Raw genomic sequence first — 6,000 nt, 5'->3', positions numbered from 1 at the left:
AAATAGATGGGAGGGAAAGGGGAAAAATAGAAAATTGAGACAATCTTCAAAGGGTTTAGCAACTCTCCCTTTACGCTTGAAAGAAACAGCCTACTACCTCAGTAGACTTGGAGTATCAATGCATCGAATGCAACATAATAAGTAGTATGCATAATTGAGACCTCAAGCTGTAAAAAAAAAAAAAGAAAATTACGCTCAGAAATACTCTAGAGCAAGAGAAAATAGTGTTGCGCCACTACTTTTTATTTGAGGTGTATAGAATGTACCAAAAACTTTGTTGTGGGCTCCTAGGAAACAGTAAATACACAATGATAAAATCTGTACTATTGGTGTGGGTCCCCCCTCCACCCCTCAACTTTTGTGCAAATTTCTTCTAGAGCTTAGTTAATATGAAATAGCAAGGAAGCCAAATCAGTAGGGACAAAAATATTTGGGTCTTTATGGTTTGGTGAGTCTGTAAGAACAAGTACTGTTGTGGATAGCATTCATTCCAACAACTGGATAATCCACGAACAATACATAGAACTTGACTACATCTATGTTTTCAGACTCAGTGAATTCTCTTTGGAAATGTGGCAGCAATGTGTTAGGTGTAGTCCTAGCTGGAGGCAGATGTAAGAGTCAGAGTAACATAGAAAATGTGGATCCAGAAAGAAATACCAAATTCCCTTAGGAAAAAGAAAATGGGTTGTATTATCTTGGCACAGAATCAAGTCTAGGTGGAGCTTCAAAGACCTGTGGAAATTACTAACAGTAACATTTTGACTTCTACAGATTAAATCTCAGAATATAATAATATAGTGAGAAATAACTCCATAAGATAGGATTCTTGTTGAAAAAAAAAACAAAAACAAAAACGAACACTAACATGATATTTGGGATTTCTTTATTTGCATGTGTGAAAATGAGATTCCCAGAGCTTAGATGAATATAACCTCCCTCTTTTGGAATATTAAAGTATTGCTGATGGATGTTACCAAAAAAAAGATCTCCATATTAGAAGTTCCAGGGTACTGGACATTCTGAAAATTATTCACCAAGGGTTTGACCTTTTATAGCCACCTAAAATTGAACCCCCAACGAAAACTGGAAACCTAGCTGGGAAAAGGAAAAAAACAAATATAAGGACACAAATGTAAAAATAACGCAAAGGTAATACATGACTTGTCCAAAACTCATTTTGTAGCAGAAATAGGACTATTTCTATGGATTGAAGATTTTGTAAAATAACTGTTGCAAATTTAATGTCACTGTCTCATTCCCTTAAAACCCTAACACCTATCAAAGAACCCTGCCAGTTTCCATTGGAGCACAACAAAGATCTCACTCTCCTTGAAGCTAAGCCAAGATCTGGTCTTCTGACTTGAATGTCTGCATCAGCAATGCTGCCAAATGTGTTTGAGCCCTGGAACCTCCCACTGATGAGTCCTGATTTCTTCTGGATGGTGCTCTTTAGTTCACTTCCACAGGAGGAAGCATATTCTTCTGGAGCTTGAAGCAGGATGACCCTCTGTCCTTCAGAGAGCTCGTTGTAAAAACAAAACAAAACAAAATAAAACCATGTTATTTTTCTACACTGTACCCTCAGTTTGTTAATAATAGGAGAAACACTGTGATTCTGATGTATAAAAGAAAAAAGTCAATTTGTGACTCATGAAATACAAAAGGGAAGAATGCTTAAGGAAATGATTTTGAAGACATGATGTACTGACAAGCTTACCTACTGTGGGTAAGGTCTTGTAGGAACATTTATTCCTTTTTCTGTGATTTTTAATTTCAGCAAGATCTAGAGAAAAACACTAGATACTCACAGTAGGAAACTTTCACATGAGCTGCCAGCAGTCCTTTCTCCTATGGTCTAGTGCTGTTATTGAGTAGGGTTTTTTATTTTTGTTTTTGCTTTTGTTTTCATTTTTTAACATCCAACATGCTACTTCTTAGGGAGTTAAATGCCATACTACAAGACAATTTTCAAATAAAAAGTACATGTCCTTTTAAAAACCTTTGTTCAGCGATGTCTTTATTATAACAAAAAATTCATGTTCTAATAATGCTGAAAGCGCCAGTAACTTTTTACGAGGAAACCTGAGGATAGTAGCCTGAAGTTGCGCACTTGGCTACAGTCAGAGTAAGAGCCGAACTGAAGAGGAGTACTCCCCCCACCCATGCCCCCGGCACAGGCTGAGATGGAACAGACCTAAGGCAGCATAATTGTTTGACTATTACGAACACTCTCGCCTCCGGGTAGAATATGTCCGTTATGTATCGGTGTCGCATCTGCAGATGGTTTTGCAGCCTCTCCCCACATTGGAAAATCATTTAGCCTCACTCAGAACCAGAGCCAGAGCCGTGTGTGTGTGTGCACTTGTACTAAAGTAAAATGTGTGCTCATATTTAAAAATAAAATAATACGAGTGCTTAAAACTGAAAGCAAGAACGCCCTGCCTCCTGCACACCCCACCCAGCACCACTCCTAAAGAGGCAACCGCTGTGAACTTTGTTGGCAACTTCTGGAGGTGACCTCCATTTCTCTAAAAATCTGGACTTTCCTATCCCTCATTCCTGATTAATCTATTTACTATATTACATTATTCTATTTGACCCCTTACTTATTGACTTACTATAATAGCAGATGAAGATTGAACTTGCTTCAAGTTCCAACAAAGTCCTGGTTCTAGTTTGATTCCTTCATCAGTTACCTTTGTGCTGGCCTGTTTACCTGCCCTTCCTAAGTTTCTCTGTGATACAGTTTCAGCCATTACCCGAGCTTCTAATAACAGAGTGTAAACAGTGCTCTCTGTCTATGTTATAAGAAATTCAAAAGTGAAGCCTAGGCAGTCCATCCAGGCTTCTGCTTCCTGAATCAGAAAATCCTTGCAATACATGGCTATTAGATTCATCACACAGCTACCAACCTGTAGTAAGTTTTTAAAAGAGATGAGGTATTTTGTAGATGGGGAAGTAACAGGCTTCACAGTGCTGCCAAGGGGCAGGGCAATGCAGTCTCCACCTGGGTCGCCAGGCGCCCAGCTGAAAGCCCGGGTGTTCTACCAAGGAGGAAAGGAGGAAGAGGTGCCAGGAAACAATAAGTCTTTGAACCATCCCTTTCTCCCAAGTCACCTTGGACTGTCCTTAGGTCTTCACATCAGAAAATTCTTACTTAAACGCTGAAAGAAGAACCAGTAAAAGACCCCCACGGGTTCTCTGTGCCATTGGACTTCTTTAGCTAATCACAAGTGAACTCCCTCTTCCCTAGGACGACTGTTTTTGAAAACAGTGTCATGTCCTCTCCCTCTCAAAAAAATCGTCTGTTTCTTTAATCATGAGTCACTTGAAATTAAATGATTCTACCTTAATAATCCATGTCACTGTCCTCTTAACATATGTCAGTCTGACTATATCCCTTTTAATGTGTCTTTGTGACAAAATTCTGCTGTTCATGAATTGTATGGCCTTGGGCATGCCATTGCAACTCTCTGAACCTTGGTTTCTTTGTATAGAATGTGATTGCTTTTTAATGTCCAAGGACAATATGTAAAATTGGAAAACTATAGAATCTTAAATGTGGAAAAAATCTCAAAAGTCTTAAAATTCCATCTCTTTCCAAATGCATAAATCCTTCCCCAGTATCCCTGGAATATGTCAGTTAGTGCCTAAATTCTTGTAGGAATAGGGAATTGAAAACAATACTTCAAGTGTTCTCTGACCTGAGCGGAGAACAGTGGGATTATTAACACCCTTGATCTTGACACTGTTCTATTTAAAAAACCAAAGTTTGCATTAGGTTCATATGTAATTTTTCACTGATACATATTTTTGGCTCATTTGGTACTTGTGGTCACAGAAAATCATGAGAGTTACACACACACACACATACACATATCCTTTCTACTACATTCTGAACTAAATCTTTTTCCTTCAAATACAACTGCTTGATTTTTGTTTTCTAAATTGTTGCTTTTGTTTTTATTTTCCTCTAATCAAATAGATAATTCATGTTTGTTGCAAAAAAAGTCTGAACGGTTTTCACAAATATGACCTGAAAATCAATTAAAATTCCGTACAGAGTGGACCTCTGTTATATTCTGGTGAATATCACTTCAATTATTTTTTCTCCTCTACGTGTATGTGTATCTATTTGCCAATACATATGCACTCATACACACACACACACATGCACACGCACACACACACACACACACACAATTATGGTACATTTAGTTGCATTTGGGTTGACAATCCCACTTAAGTAAATTGATTTAAACAATGAAGGGGATAGAGTCTTTGTGGATCTGAGTCTAGAGGTAGGATGGTTTTCAGGGTTGATTAATGCAGTGGTTCAGTTATGTCACTGAGGATTTGGCTGTGTCCTGTTTCTCCACTCCATTTTCCATGGTATCAGCCTCACCAATGTTGTCCCTTCCTCTTATGATATCAGGGTGGGTGCCAAACACTAAGGGGAATAGATGTGCACATGTCTATATCCAAGGAGAGGGACTGGGAGCCATTTCTGGAAGTTCTCTCAGGAGAGCAAAGACTGCCATCACTACAAGTTTCCAGCAAACGTATTCTCCCATCTCACTCTCCTGAGAGGAATCACTGGTCCATTGTCTGATTCAATGATTGTATCCAGGTGATGCCATTATACTGATCAATGTAGGCCTTAAACAACTACGCCATTCCTAGGGCCACAGGTGGAGTTAGCTTCTCCCAAACTCACAGACTGGAGTGAAGAAGGTCTAAATAGCTGGATGAAATTTACTAAAGGAAGTAAAATAGGTTGTGGTGAAGCCACTGCAATGTCCACTATATCTATCATATTACATGGTATCATATAATAATAATGCTATTATTCTATTACAAGTAATTATTAAATTACATGAAACTATATATAAAAACCTTTTAGATAGGCAGGTAGGTCGGTAAGTGGATGGATGTACGGATGCATAGATAGATAGATGGATAAATTAGGTCGATAGATGATGATAGTTGGATAGATAGATAGATAGATAGATAGATAGGATCGAGTTTAACATGTTGTTTTATAACCTGCTTTTCAGTAACCATATTCCATGAACACTTTGCCTGTCAATTCTCAGATTCTTACATCTTTTTAAATGGATAAATAATGTCCTGATATGATCATGATTAATGATTGTAATTGGCCTCTATTATGGAACACTATATTTTTAGTTCTTTCTAGCACGTGTGTAATGCTGAAATAACATGTTTGTACATGCATTATGGCACAATCAGCTGCTTGTTTCCTTTAATAAATTTATGTAAAATAGTTTCTGAGTAAACGGATATGAAAGTACAAAATTTCAAGACATATGGCCAGACTCCCTTCCAAGAAGAGTATATGCACTTATTTTACTGCCAATATCATTTGTGACTGCCCATTTTGACACATATTTAACATAAATATATTTTTAATATATTTAATATGATTTTTACCCTACAAGTCTAATGGGGGGATGGAAAAATGATAACTGCTCTGCATTTGTTTTGCAATTCTTTTGTTACTAGTGAGGTTGGACATTTGAATACATATGGTTGTCTCTTTTGTCTTTGGCTTATTTTTCTATTGAAGTGCTCATATTTTATATAAGTGTGTAAATACTTGGTAAATGTTTAACTTCTGTTATATTTGTTGCACATTAATTATTTTTTATTTGTCCTTCAACTTTATTTATAGTGTTTTTGCCATATGAAGTTAAAACATTGCAATGTAATAAATCTGCTGCTGTTTTCACATTGGTGGGGAATTTTTAAATCTAAAATATGTAGGCATCCAAATACTTTTGAACATCTCCATGGTGGTTCCTAATATATTTACCTAGTGATTTAAAATGCCATCTATAAATTTCAAAGCACAGACAAAGTATTTTGAGAAAATAATATTTGGGGGTGACTGGGGGGGGAAGATTCCTATTTCAAAATTTACATCAGAATAAATTCTGGAAATCAAACATTTAAATGTAAACAGATAAATAAATA

The sequence above is a fragment of the Ursus maritimus genome, unplaced genomic scaffold, assembly GCF_017311325.1.
Source record: "Ursus maritimus isolate PB19 unplaced genomic scaffold, ASM1731132v1 scaffold_10, whole genome shotgun sequence".
NCBI lineage: Eukaryota > Metazoa > Chordata > Mammalia > Carnivora > Ursidae > Ursus > Ursus maritimus.
This window is presented reverse-complemented; position numbering follows the sequence as displayed.